This window comes from Sus scrofa, chromosome 9 (assembly GCF_000003025.6).
Source record: "Sus scrofa isolate TJ Tabasco breed Duroc chromosome 9, Sscrofa11.1, whole genome shotgun sequence".
Taxonomy (NCBI): Eukaryota; Metazoa; Chordata; class Mammalia; order Artiodactyla; family Suidae; genus Sus; species Sus scrofa.
Window position 1 is genome coordinate 76,349,285 of NC_010451.4, and position 20,599 is coordinate 76,369,883.

Consider the following 20,599-nt stretch of genomic DNA (forward strand, 5'->3'; position numbering starts at 1 on the left):
AATGCTGGGATACTGAAGGTCCGCCCAGCGCTGCCTGCGGGTTTAGCAATCTTTCGGTTTAGAAAGTGGATTGTTTTGTGCCTTTGCTGTCTTATCTGGACCCTCTGAATTGGCAAACTGAGAACAGGGTAGGTTTCCCTGACTGGGAAAAACTCATAATTTGTAAAAAAAAAAAAAAAAAAAAAAAAAAAATTAACCCCTTTACTTAGTTTAGACTGAGGAATCAGTGTCGGCTAAAATCCACGAAAGGCCCCCAGCCAGGTGCCAGGCCCTTAATTTGGATTAGCTCCTTCCTCACAGCAGTTCCCTCAGCATAGTATTAAGCGTCTCCACATCACAGAAAATTCAGGTTTAGAGAGAAGTAGCCAGTGTCACTCAGGTAGTGCTACACAATCCAAATGCAAATTTGTTTGACAGACTTTAAGGTGCAAGCTTTTCCGCTGTTCAGTGTTCCTATTTTATAATTAAGCCGTGGTAAATACTATGCCAGATGGAGTGTGCGTGTGTGTAATAATTCGTTTACAAGTTATAAAATGATGCTATGTAAAGCTCAATATATGTAACATTTTCTGACATTCAAAATGTATCATTTTGAATTTTTCAGATGTTGAATATCGTTTTGAATATAGTTGTGAACTACTTAAAACTATATGGTATATGTATATGTACTATTACAAAAGAATATTTTGTGTATACATATATATATATTATGTATAATAACTTGATGTTATTGTAAATTTTAAGGAGTTCCCTTGTGGTGCAGTTGATTAATCACCTGGCATTGTCACTGTCTCTGCAGCAGCTGGGATCACCTCAGTGGCCCAGGTTTGATCCCTGACCCCAGAACTTACACGTGCCCCAGGCAGAGCTTTAAAAAAAATTTTTTTTGATACCTATGTTTGTATATTTAAATCCCATTCCTTCATTCAGCAACATTAATTTATACCAATTACAAGGCATTGTGCTAGAAATTAAACGTTTATACAAAGGCCTTCCTCTAAGGAGTTCATGTGCCACTCCCAGCCTTGTAAACAGATAAACGGCAATAGTAATGAAACATAGTAATACATTTGAATCTCTGTTTTGAAATAACATTATCTGAGAAATGAACAGAGTATATGGGCATACAGAGAATGGAGCAATTAAATAAGAGCACAAATTTGGACCAGAATTTGGGAACCTCCAATTAGACATAAATTTTTTAAAATAAGTTGGTTCTTATCATACTATTTTGTCTTGTATTGATTACTGAAAACCTTAGCAATCTTCAGATTAATTTCAAAATATATGTAATTTGGCATGTTTTATGAGTAAATGCCAAATAAATGAAAGAAGAGAAAATATAAGAAAAAGCTATTTGGGAGTAAATGTAGACAGTGGTACCTATTAGAGTTTCATACTCTCTATTATGCCCTCAATCGTACATATTACATATACCACTGGCAGCAATATATGGCAGTGAAGTTTGGGGCAGGCAATTTGATTTAAACAGCAAAGAATTAAAAACAAATCACAAGTCTGAGTCAGCCAGTTTGTGCAGGGATAAAAGATTTGCCCAGGGACAAATCCAAAGAGACAAACATTAAGGACTTTTAGGAGAGGGTTAAGGGGGTATTTGGGACTAGCTGCTGATGGGTACAAAGTTCCTTTGTGGCGTGATAAAAATCTTTGGAACTGGATAGTGATCATGGTTGCAAAACATAGTGAATATACTAAAAACCACTGAAGTGTACACTTCAAAATGTTGAATTTTATGTTATATGAAGTGTGTATATCTCAACTTTTAAAATGCTGTACAAATTTTTGATCAAAATTCAATCAAGCATTTCAAATTCTAGTTCCTGGGCCTATTATTTAATCTGGTATATGATGATGTTTGTATCAGTTATTAGCAAGAGAAAAAGAAACAATGGCAATGTAATGATTTTTCTCCTAAAACTGAATATATTCAATGTAAAAGAATAATTTAAAAAAACAACAACTTTATGTTAAATCCCTAATTTAAAAAAAATTTACCTGATTTATTAAATCCAGAGTGCTGCAACCACAGAAATAACTTCTCATTTTAATTATATTGGCACATGGCACATGAGCAACTTCTCATTTTAATGATGATGGCACATGGGAAAACTTGAAAATGCTAGCTATTGAAGTGTAAAAAGCATTTTTGCTTAGTTAAATTAAGCACATAAGAATATGTGTTTGAATGACCAGGATATATATCCAGACTCAATTACTACTAGTCAGGGGTTTAGGTAAATCACTTGATTTCTCTGAAGTACATTTTAGTTACTTGCAGAGTTATAACAAGCTCAAATGAGATTATATGTACAATTTACATAGCTTAATGGCTAACGTGTAATAAGTGATCCATACCTGTTACCTATTATTAAACAAAGGACTTAAATTTTTATATCTCAGATCCTCCATACCAACCCTAAAAGTCTCTAAATGTGGGTTTTATTTATTAAATGAAAGCTTAGAGATACTTTGCAAGGAAGTCATTACCTCCACAAGTTAATGATAATAACAACCACCACAACAATAAGATAATAATAGCTAACATGTATTTAGTGTTTACTTTGTATCAAGTATTGTGCCAACTCCTTTCTGTGTATTTACTTACTGAATCTCCCTCACAACCCCCTATTAAGTGAGTATGAATAAATCCATTGTGTACTTATGGGAACTAAGGCACAGAAAGGTTGTGATGTGGCCCAAAGCACAGTGCTAAGAGGTGGTGGAGTTATTAGATCCTAAGATTTTTCTTAGATGCTAGGAAGTGAACCGTCTCAATGTGTGAAGAGGCAGACAGTTTACTTAAGAATCATTTCTTCTAACACACTAAACTACCCATAGGAAAATGGAAAAAAAAAAACATAAATTTAGACTGGCACAGGGCAAAGGGGTAGAATGAAGGAAACAACCTTAGGATCAACTCAGCTTTCTGGTGAGGAAGGCCTCCACAAGTCTAGAGCAAAGTATTGTAGTTAGAACTATGTCTTTACCTGCATGTCATATCTGTAATTGATTACATTTACTGCATGATCTGTAGTTGATTACATTTAGCTTCACAGGAAATCAAGTTAGAAGTGGATTTTATAGGAGATAATTCCATTTATCCCAAGCAAATGGAACCTAAAAGTTCCATTTGAAATCCACCTGGTATAAGTTAAATCATAAATACCTGAATCCTTAAGTTTGCTACGGAGTGACCATTCAGTAACTAGACAGAATGAATCATGCAAGATTGACGTTTCTGTATCTGTCTCTGTCCAGGTAAGGGATTGTTAAATGGCTGATATTCAAAGGGAAGGACTGATTTCAAAGGCACCTTCTTTTTGGCTTTAGGAAGGCACAGCTAATTGGGCAAGCATGAAGAACCCAGGAGGCAGACCTACACCTCAAGTTTCTGTGATGTCCTTTCAGGGTATGTAAAAAGCTTTGGCTCCATGATCACTCTACCTGAATTTCAAACTCGGGCTCTGATGCTTATCTGCCAGCCTCAGTTTACCCATCTTTGAAGCAGAAGTAATAAATTACTTACCCCATAAGGTTGTTATAAGGGTTAAATGAGCTTTTTCATGTAAAACACTCAGAAAAGTGCTTGGCATATGTTAAATAGGCAATAAGTAGTAATAGTTTGAAGTAGAAAGGAGAATGATAATATTGATTCCCCCCTTCCTAGCAATGTGTTAAACTCCTCAAGGATGGAAGAAAAGTTTATTTCCAACAGTGTCTATGTTTGTCATTGAGAAGTACTGAAATATTGCTGTGCTATACCTGTCTTTTTTCTGCCTTTTTAACCTTCAGAACACAACTGTTTGCTGCAGCTTCTCTCTGAGTCTTCAAGGAGCAGGTTCTAGATGAGATTAAATCGATAAAGCACACCTTCAGGACCCCTCCTTTCCCCACCAGGTCACAGTATTTAGGCAGCTACCAACATACAAAGTTTTATGTACCTTTTAAAATTATTTATGTATTTACTTTTATTATAGTTGATTTACAATGTTGCGCCAATTTCTGCTTTAAGCAAAATGACCCAGTCATACATATATATACACCTTCTTTTTATTATATTATCTTCCATCATGGTCTATCCCAAAAGATTGGATATAGTTTTCCCTGTGCTATTCAGTGGGAATTGCATGGCTTATCCTTTGTAAATGTGATAGTTTCATCTACTAAATCCAAACTCCCAGTCCATCCCACCCCCTACCCCCTCCCTCTTGGCAGCCACAAGTATGTTCTGTATGTCTGTGTGTCTATTTCTGTCTTGTAGATAGTTTCCTCTGTGTCATATCTTAGATTCCACATATAAGTGATATCCTATGGTATCTGTCTTTCTCTTTCTAACCTCACTTAGTATGGTAATCTCTAGTTGCATACATGTTGCTGCAAATAGCATCATTTTGTTCTTCGTGTAATAGTTGAGTAGTATTCCACTGTATATATGTACCGATCTGTTGATGGACATTTAGGTTGTTATCATGTCATGGCTATTGTGAGTAGTGATGCTATGAACATAGGGGTGCACGCAAAATTTTATATACATTTGTGATAAATGTGAACAAATACAAATGTAACTCTTAGGAGAAAAGTGGAAATTTGAAAGAAGGTAGGGCAAACCAAATGATTTGCAGGAATGCAAATAAAGCAGGGGAAGTGTAGGAAGGGTGAGATACTAGAAAGTAGAGATTAGGATATCTTTTATAGAACATCTTTTATTTCATATAAATCCATAACTTCCTGTTCCAGTTTTATTCTTTCTGAACCTTTAAAAATTATTCACTTTCCCTGAAACAGACCTTGAAGGTCTTTAAAAGTGGTCTATAACTAAGAAGGCAGACACTGGGCACTTGCAGCTAGCAATTAAAAACCCTGTTGTGATCTATGTTGTTTTTGTTTTTAGAAATTTATTTATTGTGGTAGGAAACAGTTATCTACCTTCTTAACACATTTTTAAAATGCATAATACTGTATTGTTAACTGCAGGCACAATGTTGTACAGCAGATCTTTAGAGCTTACTCATTTTGTATAACTAAAATTTTATAACTGTTTAAAATCAACTCCCCATTTCCCTCTCCTCCCAGCCCCTGGCAACCACTATTCCATTCTGCTTTTTTTTTAGTTTGACTATTTTAGATACTTCATATAAGTGAAATTATGCAGTATTTGTTCTTCCATGATTGGCTTATTTCACTTAGCATAATGTCTTCCAGGTTCATCCATGTTATCAAATATGGCAGAATTTTCCTTATTTAAGGATGAATAATATTCCACTGATTCATATACCACATTTTCTTTATTCATTCATTCACCAGTAGATATTTAGATTATTTCCACATCTAGCTGTTGTGGATAATGCTGCAGTAAACATGGGCATTCAGGGAGTTTCTGCTGTGGTGCAGTGGATTAAGGGTCTGAGTTTTCTCTGTGGCATTGCTAGCTCAATCCTCGGGCCTGGTGCAGTGAGTTAAGTATCTGGCATTGCCAGAGCTGTGGTATAGGTCACATATATACTTAGGATTTAATCCCTGGCTTGGGAAACTTTCATACACCCCAGGTGCAGCCAAAAAAAAAAAAAAAAAGGAGTACAGATATCTTTTCCAGATCCTGATTTCAATTTTATTGGATAAATCTCCAGAAGTGGGATTTCTGAATCATGTAGTAGTTTTATTTGTAATTTTTTAAAGAAACCTCCATACTGTTTTCCATAGCGGCTTCACCTTTTACATTCCCACCAACAGTATATAAGTGTTACAACTTCTCCACATCTTTGCCAATATAAGTTACCTATTTATTTATTTTGTCTTTTGTCTTTTTAGGGCCCCACCAGTGGTATATGGAGGTATATGGAGGTTCCCAGGCTGTAGGTTGCTAGAGCCACAGCAACATCAGATCTGAGCCGTGTCTGTGACATGGATCATAGCTCACGGCAATGCTGGACCCTTAACCCACTGAGCGAGGCCAGGGATGGAACCTGTGCCCTCATGGTACTAGTCAGGTTCATTAACTGAGCCACAACAGGAATCTTTTTTTTTTTCAAATAATAGCCATCCTTACAGATGTAAGGTAATATCTCATTTGAATTTCACTGATGATTTATGATGTTGATTATCTTTTCATATACCTGTTGCCTTTATGATTTAAGGTAATATCTCATTTGAATTTCACTGATGATTTATGATGTTGATTATCTTTTCATATACCTGTTGCCTTTTGGAGAAATGTCTATTCCAGTCATTTGCCCATTTTTAAATTGGGTTATTTGTTTTTTACTGTTGAGTTGTAGGAGTTTTTTTCATGTTTTAGAGAGTAACCCCTAATCAGTTATATACAGTTTGCACATATTTTTGCCCATTCTTTAGGTTGTCTTTTCATTCTGTTGATTGTTTATATTGCTGAACAGGATTTTTTAGTTTGATGTAGTACCACTTGTCTATTTTTGCTTTTCTTGCTTGTGCTTTTGTGTCATAGCCAAGGAATTGTCCCAACCAATATCATGAATCTCTTCCCTATGTTTTCTTCTAGAGGTGTTATAGCTTTAGGTCTCACTTTTAAATATTTAATCCATTTTCAATTTGATTTGTGTGTGTGATATATGTTTAATGGTTTCACTTATGGGGAGTGGGTAAAAATAAAGTATATGAGCATTTTCTCTTAAAAACTTAAAACTTGAAATATGTCATTTTTGAAATTAAGGAGATATTTTCCATTCTCTTTTGGCAAAATTGTTTAACATTATTTATGGATTCTGCTCTGCAATGCAGATGCCACTTGCAGACATGGTCTTTCCCCTTTTAGAATTTATATCCTAGGTAGTAGCTTCTTTGGCTTCCATCAGCCCACCAGAATAAAGCTTTTACAATTTTTCTGAAGCAAATAGTTGGGACTGGCCATGTTTCTAAACTTTAATGTGCATTTAGAACTCTGTCAATCCTGTTAAAATGCAGATTCTGATTCAGTTGGTTTGCTAAGGCCTGAGATCTACATTTTTAGTAGGCTCCCAGGTGATGTCAATGTTGCTTATCCTGAGACCACATCTTGAGAACCAAGGGTTTTGATGAAACGTAATGGACAATATCTGATTTTCTGAAAAATTGATCCTGCTAACAATACTGAGTGACTAGTCCATAACTTGTGTCTCCTTTAACATTGTAGGAGAGAAAAGATTTCCACTCTACTTTCCTAGGTTTAGTAGCTGGGTCTATAAAATAGATTTATGACAGACAGTTTAACAGCAGAAAGATAAACAATTTATTATTTTTTATTATAATGCATACTGGGTCATCACAGAAAAAAAGTGAACACTTCAAAAAGTTGTGAGATTTGAAAAAAAAAAAAAAAGGGGGAATTCCTGTCATGGCTCAGTGGCTAATGTATCCCACTAGGAACCATGAGGTTGCAGGTTTGATCCCTGGCCAGTGGGTTAAGGATCTGGCATTGCCCTGAGCCACGGGTGTGGTTCTAAAAAGACAAAAGACAAAAAGAAAAAAAAAAGCTGTGAGATTTGAGAGCTTATATAGTGTCTTTTTTTTTTTTTTTTTTTTTTTTTTTTTTTTTTTTTTTTGCCTTTTTGCCTTTTCTAGGGCCGCTCCGGCAGCATATGGAAGTTTCCAGGCTAGGGGTCTAATCGGAGCTGAAGCCACTGGCCTACGTCAGAGCCACAGCAACGCGGGATCCGAGCCACGCCTGCAACCCACACCACAGCTCATGGCAATGCTGGATCCTTAACCCACTGAGCAAGGCCAGGGATCAAACCCGCAACCTCATGGTTCCTAGTCGGATTCGTTAACCACTGCGCCACGACGGGACCTCCTTATATAGGAAGGTAGGGGATATAGGCAACTTAGAGGAGATTTAATGATTTTTAGGAACTATAAATTGGTCTTAGAAGACTAGTTGGAAGATATGATAGCTTGTGACAAAGTTTCTCTGAGTTTGGAATTGACATCTACTCTCTTCCTAGGTGATAAGAGTCAATTTCAGGGAGGGGAGTTATGACAATTGAATTCCTTTTGGAGGATCTGTCTTTAGGCAGGTAAAGGGAAATTCAGAGAAAGCCTCTCCCCTGCACTTGTCATTTTTCATGTGCCTTCCACTCAAAATAATTAATATACTAAAAATGGCATACTAAATTCAAATGTTTACTTCTCACTATTGGAACTTTTCCTCTGAAATGTTCTTGCTCCTTAAGCATTAGGATGCTTAGCTCTTCTTAGAGGGATATGTATGAACAACTCATATTCACATCTTCATTGCTATTATGAGTACTCTATACTCAATGATTAGTTCTGGACTTTGAGAAGAATTACAATCCCGGTAAAAGATTTTTTGGCTCTATTGTCATGGCAAAATGCTTGGACAAATAAAAATGTGAAAAACCATAATTGTTAAATAACTCTCTAAAACCTCTAGATCTCATTGTAAAGCAATTAGTAATGAATAGAGAAATGGTTGTATAAAATGCAAATGATAATGATAAGTACTTAATCATCCATAAAGTAAAAGCCCGGCCAAAAAAGACCCGTGTTGCACCAAAATACATGTTCAAAAATTGATATTTGCATGCCCAAGACTTGTTTGAAAAGGCAATTATGGTCTCACAAGTAAATCATAAGAATTTTTAAAATTTTGTAAATGCTGTATTTATATGACAGACAAGAACCACTCTGAAGGAATCATTATGGTTTGGGAAATGATATGCAATTTCAAAATCATCTAAATCATTTCAATTGCCTGTATTTACATTTATATAATGGGTATTTATAATGGTGATTATTTTAGAACTTACCTTGTTTTCCTGGATCTCACATTGGTTTCTATGGGAACGAGAATGGCTCTGAAGAGGAGCATTTTAAGAACTCTTTTCACATTCAGGGACTGCTAACTGAACTGCAAATTCTGTTTGTCTGTTAATGGTTTTTAACTCTTAAATTTTAACACAGAAATAAAAGTTGGGCATCTAGCTTCATAAATCATTTTAAATAATAAAAACTATTTTTATGAAACATCTGGCACATTGAAACATTTGAAAACAAAATCACTAGCTTTAGGAGCTAATAATCTGTTCACTTTATTAAATTCATTAGAGATTAATTCACAATAGCCATGTGCTTGCTTTTAGAAAATTGTGTAAAGAAAACTTCACCTGATATATTGTTTTAATATATTTTTTCTGCTATTGATTTGTGTGTATGTGTTATTACATTTTTTCCTTACCTTTGTAAAAATCCCTTAGAAAAGCAGTGTAAAATGTTCTGCATTTAAAGTTTCCCTTTGCCAATGCCTCACCTATCCTGTGCTATTATTTACCCTGGTACTGTGTTGTGCCTTTACTGTGTTCTCACACCAGCTGGAACTTATTTTTACTGTTTTTTGAAACAAGCTCATAAGTCTTCAAATTTCAATTTTTCTTTTTCTTGGAATAGATTCTTAGATCATAAAAAGCTCAGTGTCTAACTTATGTATTACATTTGTGCAGTTTACTGTATTTCGTATTTCCCCACATTTCATGTTTTCCCATAAACTTTATTTTTTTAATTCCCTGAAGAAATGATATTTCAGTATATTTTTATTTAATTCCCTCTCAAAGTAATTAAAACCCACTAAAAATAAGAGAAGCTTATTTCAGAAAAGAGTGCTAAACTAAATTTTTGTTATACCCAAACTATAAAAGATGCCAGTTGAAAGCACATGGCATCCCATAACCAGCTTATGTAATAGCTACTCTGGTTATTGCTGACATATAATCTGTGTCTTAAATCCAGAAAGTACAGGTTGATGGCAGAGTGCCAGATGGTGAAATAAGCCAGAGCGGTTTTTTGTTTTTGTTTTTGTTTTTCCTGGATTGGATGAATGTCTGCCTGCTATCAGTGTGGCCCTGGTCAGGATTGCTAGAGACTTAGAGTTTGAGAAATGAAGCTGCTGGCATGTGTGACCAAAAGACCATCCTATAACTCACAGACCTGGTATAAACTCCAAGAAATTTTTTTTTTTCTTTCTTAAAAGTATTTTTCACTCAGATTTGATTTTGTGAAATGAATTGAGCATTACTACATGTTGAAAAAGTGAAGACAAATAAATGCAAACATGTAACCAAATGTTTTGGGGAAATGTTTAATAGACTCTTCTATTTTTTAAAAAGTTGACTTTGAAGGGAAGCAGAAAACAAGCTGAAAAGTAAAAGCAAGTATTCTGTTAGTGATCAGAAGAGAAATATTTATCTTGAAAAGTATCTGAATCTGCAGGTGAGAAATATGATTGCCCATCAGGGCTACTCAAAGTGGGGTCTATAGACTAGTGCCCATCTGAGACAACAAACATACAGAAAGTAAGTGTAAATTTGAAAATCTTAGAGCAGTTGACATTACTGCTTCACCCACCCCTGTGATTTTGTATTTTACAAAAACTCAGTCCTTGGCATTTGGGGATTTAAAAAGATTCTCCCTTTACTACAATTAGTTTGTTACTTTGATCTAGCATAAATTACTGTTTTTTTTTTTTTTAAAAAAAAAGCACGCCACTGGCATTGAAAATAATTTATCAAAAACACCATTAAACCTAGAAAAGACCCACCAAAATTCAATACAATACCACAACCAACCCCACCACTTACAATCAATCCAAGACCACCATAAATAGGAGAAGGTTTCGAAGAAAAACCAACAAACCCAATAACAAAAATAGTACCTAAAATAAATGCAATGTATATTGTCATTATTCTCACATGGAATCTAACCATGACCAATGACATGAAAAATCATCGTTGTATTTCAACTACAAGAACCTTAATGACCAACATCCGAAAATCACACCCACTAATAAAAATCATCAATAACGCATTCATTGACCTTCCAGCCCCCTCAAATATTTCATCATGATGAAACTTCGGTTCCCTCCTAGGTATCTGCCTAATTTTACAAATCCTAACAGGCCTATTCCTAGCAATACACTATACATCAGATACAATAACAGCCTTCTCATCAGTAACACATATCTGTTGAGACGTAAATTATGGATGAATTATTCGCTACCTACATGCAAATGGAGCATCAATGTTCTTCATTTGCCTATTCATCCATGTAGGCCGAGGCCTATACTACGGATCCTATATATTCCTAGAAACATGAAACATCGGAGTAATTCTATTATTTACTGTTATAGCAACAGCCTTCATGGGCTACGTCCTGCCTTGAGGACAAATATCATTCTGAGGAGCTACTGTCATCACAAACCTATTATCAGCTATTCCCTATGTTGGAACAAACCTTGTAGAATGAATCTGAGGAGGTTTCTCCGTCGACAAAGCAACCCTTACACGATTCTTCGCCTTCCACTTCATTCTGCCCTTCATCATCGCTGCCCTCGCAGCTGTACATCTTTTATTCCTACACGAAACCAGATCCAATAATCCTACTGGAATTTCATCAGACATAGACAAAATTCCATTTCATCCATACTACACCATCAAAGATATTCTAGGAGCCCTATTTATGATACTAGTCCTACTAACCCTAGTACTATTCTCACCAGACTTACTAGGAGATCCAGACAACTATACCCCAGCAAACCCGCTAAACACACCACCCCACATTAAACCAGAATGATATTTCTTATTTGCCTGAAAACTGGGAAGTGAAGTTTTTTTTTTTTAATCTCTGGAAGATCTCTTTTGAGCCCATAATTATATACTTATTTTCATAAGTTTATAGCAAAAGAGGCTGAAGCAGATATTCTCTCATATTGCAGATACAAAAACAAAAGTGCAAAGAGCTTAAGTGAGATGTCTGATATTACATAATTATTATAAAAATTTTGAAGTTAAGTGAAGAGCATTGCACAGAACTTATTTAATGTTCTGGTGAATAAAAACACCCTAGCTCATTATGGCAACAAATTGTATATATTTGCAATTTTACATAGTAGATGGCAAGTGCTTTGTTTTCAGCTTTTAGAAGGAAAAGCATTATGTTAACAATCGTTCAATGGATGGCTGGTGAAATCACACATACTAAACAAGATGAAGAGTTTGAAGGAATTTAATAAGCAAAAAAAATTAAGCAAAGAGAATGTAGGAAGATTAAGGGAGGGACACATGTATACTTTGGCTAAAGAATCTACAGAGCGGAAGTGTAAGTCCACAATTCTCTGAAAGGTATAAAATCTCCAAAGAGAAAAGGCTTCCTACCTTGGACTACCAATAGGAAAAATAAGATGAAGATATGAAAGGGAAAGTTTAGACAAACATTGAGAATTTTTGTTAATTGTTATGAGTATTAGGTTAGTTGAGTGGGCACCCAAAGAAATCATTGAAGACATTTAAAACCTCATTGAACAAAGCCGTGGACATTGTATTGTGGAGAGCAAGACTTCAATGGCAAGGGGGTTGGACTGGATCGACCATGAGGTCTTTTCCAGCTCTAATTTCTGCTATTCCATAGCTCTGTGAAGAATAGTTGCTAAATTGCTTGATCAACCCAGAAAAATAAAACTCAACACAAGAATAAAACACCAGACAAAACAGTAAAGTCAGCCAAAATTGAAACACGCCCCTCCAAAAGGAAAAAAAAAAAAAAAAAAAAGAGAGAGAGAGAGAACCTAAATCTTGCATCATATCCCAATGTGGACAAATTCAGGCTCTGGCAACTTGCCCAGACGAATAAATTCCAGAGACAGGACCCTTCAGAGAGCAAGCCCAACTGCAACAGGTTGAGAGAGTTCAACTTCTCAGACAGGCTTGCAAAAACCTCCCAGATGATCTTAGTGCTAGAGCTTCTGCAGAAAGTGAAAGGGGAAAGAAATATATTAAAGAGCCTGGTCTTTGAGGAAATTAATTGACTTATTTATTCCACAGGAGAAGAGTGTCTTCTACAGGCCAGCCACTACTCTAGGATAGGGTACATCCTGAACAAAACAGATGAGATCTCTGCCTTTGTGGCTTTTACGTTCTAGTGTGACGAACAGTAAACAGCATAGGATGACATAGGCTAAAGGATGGTTAAGTGCTAAAGCAGGATAAGGAAATTGAGAGCAGGAATGGAATCCGGGCAGCTAATTGCATTTACTGTGCAACCAGGGTAGAACTCATGGAGGAAACATGTTGAAGCAAGATTTGAAGGGAGTAAAATGAGCCAAGTGGATATTAGGGGAAGAGCATTCCAGTCCAAGAGAACCTAAAGCACAGCAGGAAAGTTGGAGCAAGCTTTGTGTGTCTGAGTAACAGGAAGGACAGTGTGAGGAAGAGGTGTGAATTTAAGGAAGACTATTAAGGTCTGGGAGCCTTGTAGGTTGTTATTAGGACCTTGTCTTTTACTCTACCTGAGTAAACTATACACACCATCTTGCTTCAAGGGTCCTAGGAACTCAGTGAAGAAACTAATTCATACCAGGTGTCAGCCTCCCTAGGAATCCACACCACCCACACATCAGTGTTTCTGCATATTCCTTCAGTATGTTTTAATAATGTCAGCATTATCTAGCCATGTGGGCCGTTAATGTATAAATATGTCTTAGAGTTGTGCTAAGGATGAAGAATGCTCATCAGTATTGGAACTCTAGATATTTGTTTCCATTTCATCTTAGACTAGCAATAAAAAAGCCAAGCAAAATTTTGTGACTTTTGTGTGATTCTGTACATATATGAAATATAAATTGTCACAGAAAATAAACACTTAGTATCAGCAATTCTGTTATGGGCTCATGCTCTATGAGCTCTATAAGCTTTATGAGCTCTATAAGCTCTAAAGAACCTGATTTTTACTAGAGGCTTGATAAATATTTAAGGATAGGGAGGAACTAAAATCAATTTAGAAGACAACAATGGATCTGCTTGTGAGAAATAAAGGCAGTATTAAAGGAATTATTAAATGTTTTCAGATATTTGAAAAAATGATAGTAAAATTAAAGGGTAGGTTAGAAAAGCACTGTCAGTGTTCATTCATTAATTGAAAAAAATGTGTTGATTACCTTTTCTGTGCTAGGCAGGTTTTCTAGACTCTATGGATACCAGAGTGAACAACACACAAAAGCCTGCAATCTGTTACTCCATTAAGATTCTCCTCAGGCAGCTTTCCAGATCATTCTTGTATAACAGTTGAGGACATGGGTTGGAGGCTTATCCCAACACCACCTTTTAAGATGGGATATCCTCAGGGGTTTCCCGTTGTGGCTCAGCATTAACAAACATGACTAGTATCCATGAGAATCGGATTGGATCCCTGACCTTGCTCAGTGTGTTAAGGATTTAGCGTTGCCTTGAGCTGTGGTGTGGGTCACAGACATGGCTCAGATCCTGTATTGCTGTGGCTATGGTGTAAGCTGGCAGCTACAATCTGACCCCTAGCCTGGGAACCTCCATATGATGTGGGTGTGGCCCCAAAAAGACAGGAAAAAAAAAAAAAAAGATGGGATATATATGTTCAGGAAAGGATGCTTCATGACCTGGCTCCATGACCAAAGGATCCACTCTTTGAAAATCTTCAAGTAGAGACTACATGGTGAAGGCTCAAGAACTTTAGAGAAGGAAAAGAGCACAGCATTTTGTAAGAGCTGTGTTGTCCAATGTGATAGCTGCCAGCCACAGGTGACTGCTGGGCAATTGCAGCTAGTCGGAATTGAGATGTACTTTAGGTATAAAATACATTGGATTTTGATTACTCCATTTGAAAAAAAAAAAAAGAATGTAAACTATCTTTAAAATGTTTTTGCTTTTTTTTTTTTTTTTTTTTTTTTTTTAGGGCTGCACCTACGGCATATGGAGGTACCCAGCCTAGGAGTCGAATCAGAGCTACAGCTGTGGCCAGAGCCACAGCAAAGCCAGATCCGAGCCACATCTGCGACCTGCACCATAGCTCATGGCAGTGCTGGATCCTTAACCCACTGACCAAGGCCATGGATTGAACCCGAAACCTCATGGTTCTTAGTCAGATTCATTTCCACTGCGCCACAACAGGAATTCCCTAAAATTTTTATATTGATTGTTGCATTGCCAATTTATTAATACGTTGGGTTCAATTTATTATTAATATTAATTATCTTGTTTCTTTTTACTTTTTTATATGGCTACTAAAAATTTAAACATATGTGGCTCAATTCCATCAAATTAGGGGATGTGCATTTAATTGATAGAATAATAGCTGATACATATTGAGTCCTCAGCTCATGGCAAGTTGTCTTCCATGCATGTTACTTGCATTTAAACATTTAATCCTCATAATAATTTTAAGGAACCATTTCTCCAGATGAATAATTTGAGGCACAGAAAGGTCAAGAAATTTGCCAAAGGCTGCAAATCTAATGAGTGGAAGAGCAGTGAGGCTTTAAAGTTGTAACTAACCCAGTGGCTTTCTAAACTTGAGTGTTCATCAGATTCACCTGTAAGGCCTGTTAAAGCACAGAATCCTGAGGTTCTGACTCATTTGTCTGGAGTGTAACCTAGGAACATGCATCTCTAACAAATTTCCAGGTGATGTTAATTGTGGTGATTTGCAAACCACATTTTGGTTTAATCATTCTTAAAGTCCTCAGCCTTTTTGAACTCTAGTTTCTATACCTTAAAAGTGTAGAGATTTCATATACCTACTTCACATAACATAAAATTTACCATTTTAAAGTGTACAACTCTCAAGTTTTTAGTATAGTCACAGTTTTTCAACTACCATCACTAATTCCAGAACATTTCCATCACTCCAGAAAGAAACCCAATACCCATTAGCAGTCACTCTCCATTTCTCCTTCCACCAGGCCGTAGCAACCACTAATATATATTTTCTTTCTCTATGGATTTTCCTATTTTGGACATTTCATACAAATGGAGTCATATAATATGTGGTCTTTGTTTCTGACTTTTTCTCATTAGCATAATGTTTTCAAGGTTCTTACATGTTATAGACTGTATCAGTACTTTCCATTTTATGGTCGAAAATGTAAAATTGTATGGGCACAGCATTTTGTTTACCCATTCATCAGCTGATGACCATTTGGGTTGTTTTCACTTTTTGGTTATTATAAATTTACATAGATCTTGTTTCCATTTCTCTTGGGATATAACTAAGAGTGGATTCAGTAGTAAAGAAATTGCTGACTCATATGGTAACTCTACATTTAACTTTTGAGGAACTATCAGACTGTTTCCAAAGCATGATTACCATTTTACATTCTATCAGCAATGTTTGAGGGTTCCAGTTGCTTCACAATCTTGGCAGCACTTATTATTATAGTCTCTCATTTTGATTGTAGCCATTCTAATGGTTTTGATGTAGTATCTCATTGTGGTTTTGATTTGCATTTCCTTAATGAATAAAGATATTGTTCATTTTTTCAAATGCTTATTGGCCATTTGAATATCTTTTTGAAGAAATGATTATTCAGATCTTTTGCCTTTTTTTTTTTTTTTTTTTTTTTTTTTGCTTTTTAGGGCTGCACCCACAGCACATGGAAGTTCCCAGGCTAGGAGTCAAATTGGAGCTGCAGCTGCTGGCCTATGCCACAGCCACAACAACACCAGATCCAAGCCATGTCTGCAACCTCGCAACACTGGGTCTCCAACCCACTGAGCAAGGCCAGGTATCAAACCCACATCCTCATGGATACTAGTTGGATTCTTTTCTATTGAGCCACAACGGAAACTCCCTAGTTATTAATAATAATTGCAATACTATTTTTTTTTCCCTTCTGGGTGCTTTCCTGCTAGTCTGTTGAAGTTTGGTAAGCATTATATTTATTTATTTGTTTGTTTGTTTGTTTGGCTTTTCAGGGCCTCACTGGAAGTATATGGAAGTTCCCAGGCTAAGGGTTGAATCAGAGCTGTAGCTGCTGGCCTACGCATGGTCACAGAAATGCCAACAGATCTGCCACATCTGCTACCTACACCACAGCTCATGGCAATGCCAGACCCTTAACCCATTGAGCGGAGCCAGGGATCGAGCCCACGTCCTCATGGATACTAGTCAATTTTGTTTCTTCTGAACCACAACAGGAACTCCCAGAACTATATTTAGAACAAAGCAAATGTCCTCTGAATTCAAACCTCAAGTCAGTAGTGACTAACCATAAGATAGATTTGTTCAATTATAATTCTTTATTCACTGTTACATATTAAGTTATTAATATCCCATTATGGCATCCTATGTTAATTCTCCCAATCACTTATATAGCATGAAGAACAAAGAAATGTTCATACTATATAATACTTCTTTGTGATTTTATGACACCACTTTGCTCATTTGCTCTTATGGTATCCATTCAACTCATGATATAAATACAAATTTGAAATGTGGTAAGTTACTCTCATGTGATATTAAAATAATTAGACACACAAAACTGACCAAAATAAGATGAATTCTAGAAAAAAAAAAGAAAAGAGGCATTTTTGTGGACTGACAGCAATGAATATACATAAGTACTTCCTTTCCATGGAAAGTCAGGTAAATGGAGTATAAAACACATTATCCAAATGTTATAAGAGGATTGCAGTGGGGATGAATATGTAGAATTAAAAAGATCTAGGTACAGAAAGCATCCAGAAAAATGAAAATTGTAAAGTAAGAATTTTTTGGTATATTCTTAAAATAAGGACTCATTGACAGGATTGTTGAAGTTCCTGGGCAGATATAACTCTGTGGTGGCACAATTGCAAAAGGAAGTTTCAGCAAGCTATCTCAGCTTCAAAACATTCTCTGCTTTGTGCCCTGGCTCCATAGTCATTAGATTCATGGTTGTCCTTAGTTAATGAGTTCAATATCTAGAGAAAAAAATAGCTTTCTTAGTATAATTATTTGGATTATAAGTTAATAAACTTCTGGTGACTTTATGGAACACTAGCCTCTGTTAGATGAAGTTCTGTATCTAAAGACTAAGTGAGGAAGAAAATCCTAGACTAACCTTGAGTCCACACAATGTTGCTGAGTATAGAGATGGCACTGAAATTAGAAACCAAGCCATAGAGCCTTGGGCAGTTGTTTCAGAATCACGTTTATATTTAATAAAATTCTGATTAGTTACTCTTATAAGCCAAATGATAAAATTTGAAGTCAAATTCTCCTTTTCCAGTATATAGATCAAATTAACTCTTTAGCATTCAGGGAATTCTGGATAGGGATCTAAGTATCTCAATAAAATGTTCATGGTGGTTGATTCCTGAGTTGTGAATTTGACCACTGAATTTGGTAACACACATATGAAAGTTCCTTAAAAATAAATATTACCGGGAGTTCCCGTCATGGCGCAGTGGTTAACGAATCCGACTAGGAACCATGAGGTTGCGGGTTCAGTTCCTGCCCTTGCTCAGTGGGTTAACGATCCGGCGTTGCCGTGAGCTGTGGTGTAGGTTGCAGACGCGGCTTGGATCCTGCGTTGCTGTGGCTCTGGCGTAGGCTGGTGGCTACAGCTCCGATTCAACCCCTAGCCTGGGAACCTCCATATGCCGCGAGAGCGGCCCACAGAAATACCAAAAAGACAAAAAAAAAAAAAAATTACCCACAAATATGAACTCAGTCAACACTTTTCCTTATTATTTCTTCTGAATTTCACTTTCACAAATAAGATCTGAAAACCAAAGGGTGTCATCCCACAACTTCAGACTAGAGACCACTGGAAAAATTTTATATAATTTACTTGCTCTTACAACCTTCTCCATGCTTATTACATTCTTTTCTGGTGTCAGCATCCCTATAGTACTTAGAGTAAACTTTTAAGGCAGAAATGGTGTTCATGTCTATACATGTGACAAAAAAAGTACCCGGGAGTACACGACCCACTCTTAGACTGGCTTGGAGATGAGAAGAGAGAGGAGTCTCTAGGGATAGACACATTAGGAACAGTATCAAAGAGAAAAGAAATGCAGGCTATAGAATTCAGTCATAACTTTCAAGGCATGTTTTATTAAAACTCAAGCCACAGATCCTGGTGAATTTATTTTCCATAAACTTCTTATCAGTAGCTACCATGAGTCATGTCTTTATCAGCATGAGTTCCACAGGCCTACACGAGGAACAAAAGGAGCACTTATAAATTACCTTGGGCCAGAGACTGGACCTGGCAGGTTCCACAGAAGAATAGCCTGCTTGTCTCCTGTTGGTCCCACCAGGTGAGATTCTCTTGAATCAGGCAGTGATAGCTAAAACCTTAAGAACAACAGATACCAGAGAAGTGATGACCATACCCTACTCCAGCTGCCTAGTTTCTGGCATAGACCTAATCATGTCTCCTTCCAGAACCCATAGTTGCCATTACTGTCTTACGACTTCTTCTGATGCCATGTGGGGTTGTTTGCACACTCATATGTGTGACTGAATTGAACAGCTGGTTGCCTCATTCTACCTCGTATTAGCTGATGAGATCAGGCAATGGCACGTTAATTCCAAGGGCTCAGGGATGGAGAGCAGAAGCAAAGCAAGCACAAATATGAAAGCCAGCACCTAGGGTCCTATGAAAAGAACACATTTTTAGGATATTGGAAAAGCATGCTATAGTTAGCTTAATTCTGAATTCTGGGGCTGATTCCAAGCAAAGCAAAATTCCCCACGTCCTGGGCAGAGCAAGTCTGTACATGTGGTAGCCTTGATATCTTCCCCCTAGGCAATCACTTCTCTTACGTTAGAACAGCAGAGCTAGGTTGCCAAGGAGTTTCCCCTTGCTTCGAGGAGCTGATTCATGAAACAGTGACTTGCTGGGTTACACTGTGTCCTGGATTTTAAAAACTGAACAGGAGCCAAGGTGTGGATTGTCTATGCAACCCCCCTGGCTTGTAGCAGCATGTCCTGATATTTAAGCAAAGTATAGGTCCGTGCTCATTTGTGTGAAGAAAATCCAACAAAGGAATAAAATCCTTATAGGTCTCTTCATTGACAGGAAAGTTAAATCTTCTGGTCAGCTGTTGAAATGGATGAAAATTGATTGTTTTAAAAAGCTCTGATATTAGAATGATAGCCCTAAATAAATCTGTATATGCACTGTTTATTTCATTTCATTAAACTGTATAAGCCTCCCACACTGTAGAACTTAGTGTTTTACAAATGTAAAAACAACTTTTTAAAGAATATAATTAATCAATAATCTAAGGAAAATAGTCCTAAATTTCTTAATCTCTATTCATAATGGCAGAATAGGAAAAGTCTGACTTATTGCACTTCCATGATAAACTTATTACTTTTGAATTTTTAAAAAATGCTGTTGTTTCTCTATCCTTGCAATTTTTTAAAGAAACATGAGAAAAGAGAAATGGAATATAATTTTTTAAGGAATTTGTTCAAAGCAAAATCCTTCTTCCATGCTCTTCTCTTTTAGTTATAATTTAAATAAACTTTATTTTTCAGAACAGTTTTAGATGTACAGAAAAAATAGGAGCATAGTATGTAGAATTCCATATATCCCACATCCAGTTTCTTCTATCATTAACATCTTACCTTAGTAAGTATATTTTTCACAATTAATGGCCATTATCAATAAATTATTACTAATTCAAGTCCATACTTTATTCGGATTTGCTTAGTTCTTACCTAATATCCTTCTGCTGTTCTAGGATCCCATCCAGGATATCACATTACATTTAGTCATCATGTCTCCTTAGGCCTCTCTTTGACAGTGACAATTACT

The 20,599-nt window shown here is 36.4% G+C and overlaps 1 long non-coding RNA gene across 3 annotated transcripts in view; it reads left to right on the forward strand.

The window, feature by feature from the left end:
• Positions 1-20,599, forward strand: part of LOC102167654 — a 238,059-nt gene continuing 217,460 nt past the window's right edge. The window contains exons 1-2 of one of the 3 annotated variants that reach the window (XR_002335821.1): positions 1-128; positions 3,352-3,430. This is a non-coding gene — a long non-coding RNA (uncharacterized LOC102167654). The remainder of the gene's footprint in view (positions 129-3,351; positions 3,431-20,599) is intronic. The other 2 variants (XR_002335820.1, XR_001298958.2) reach the window with 2 other exon arrangements.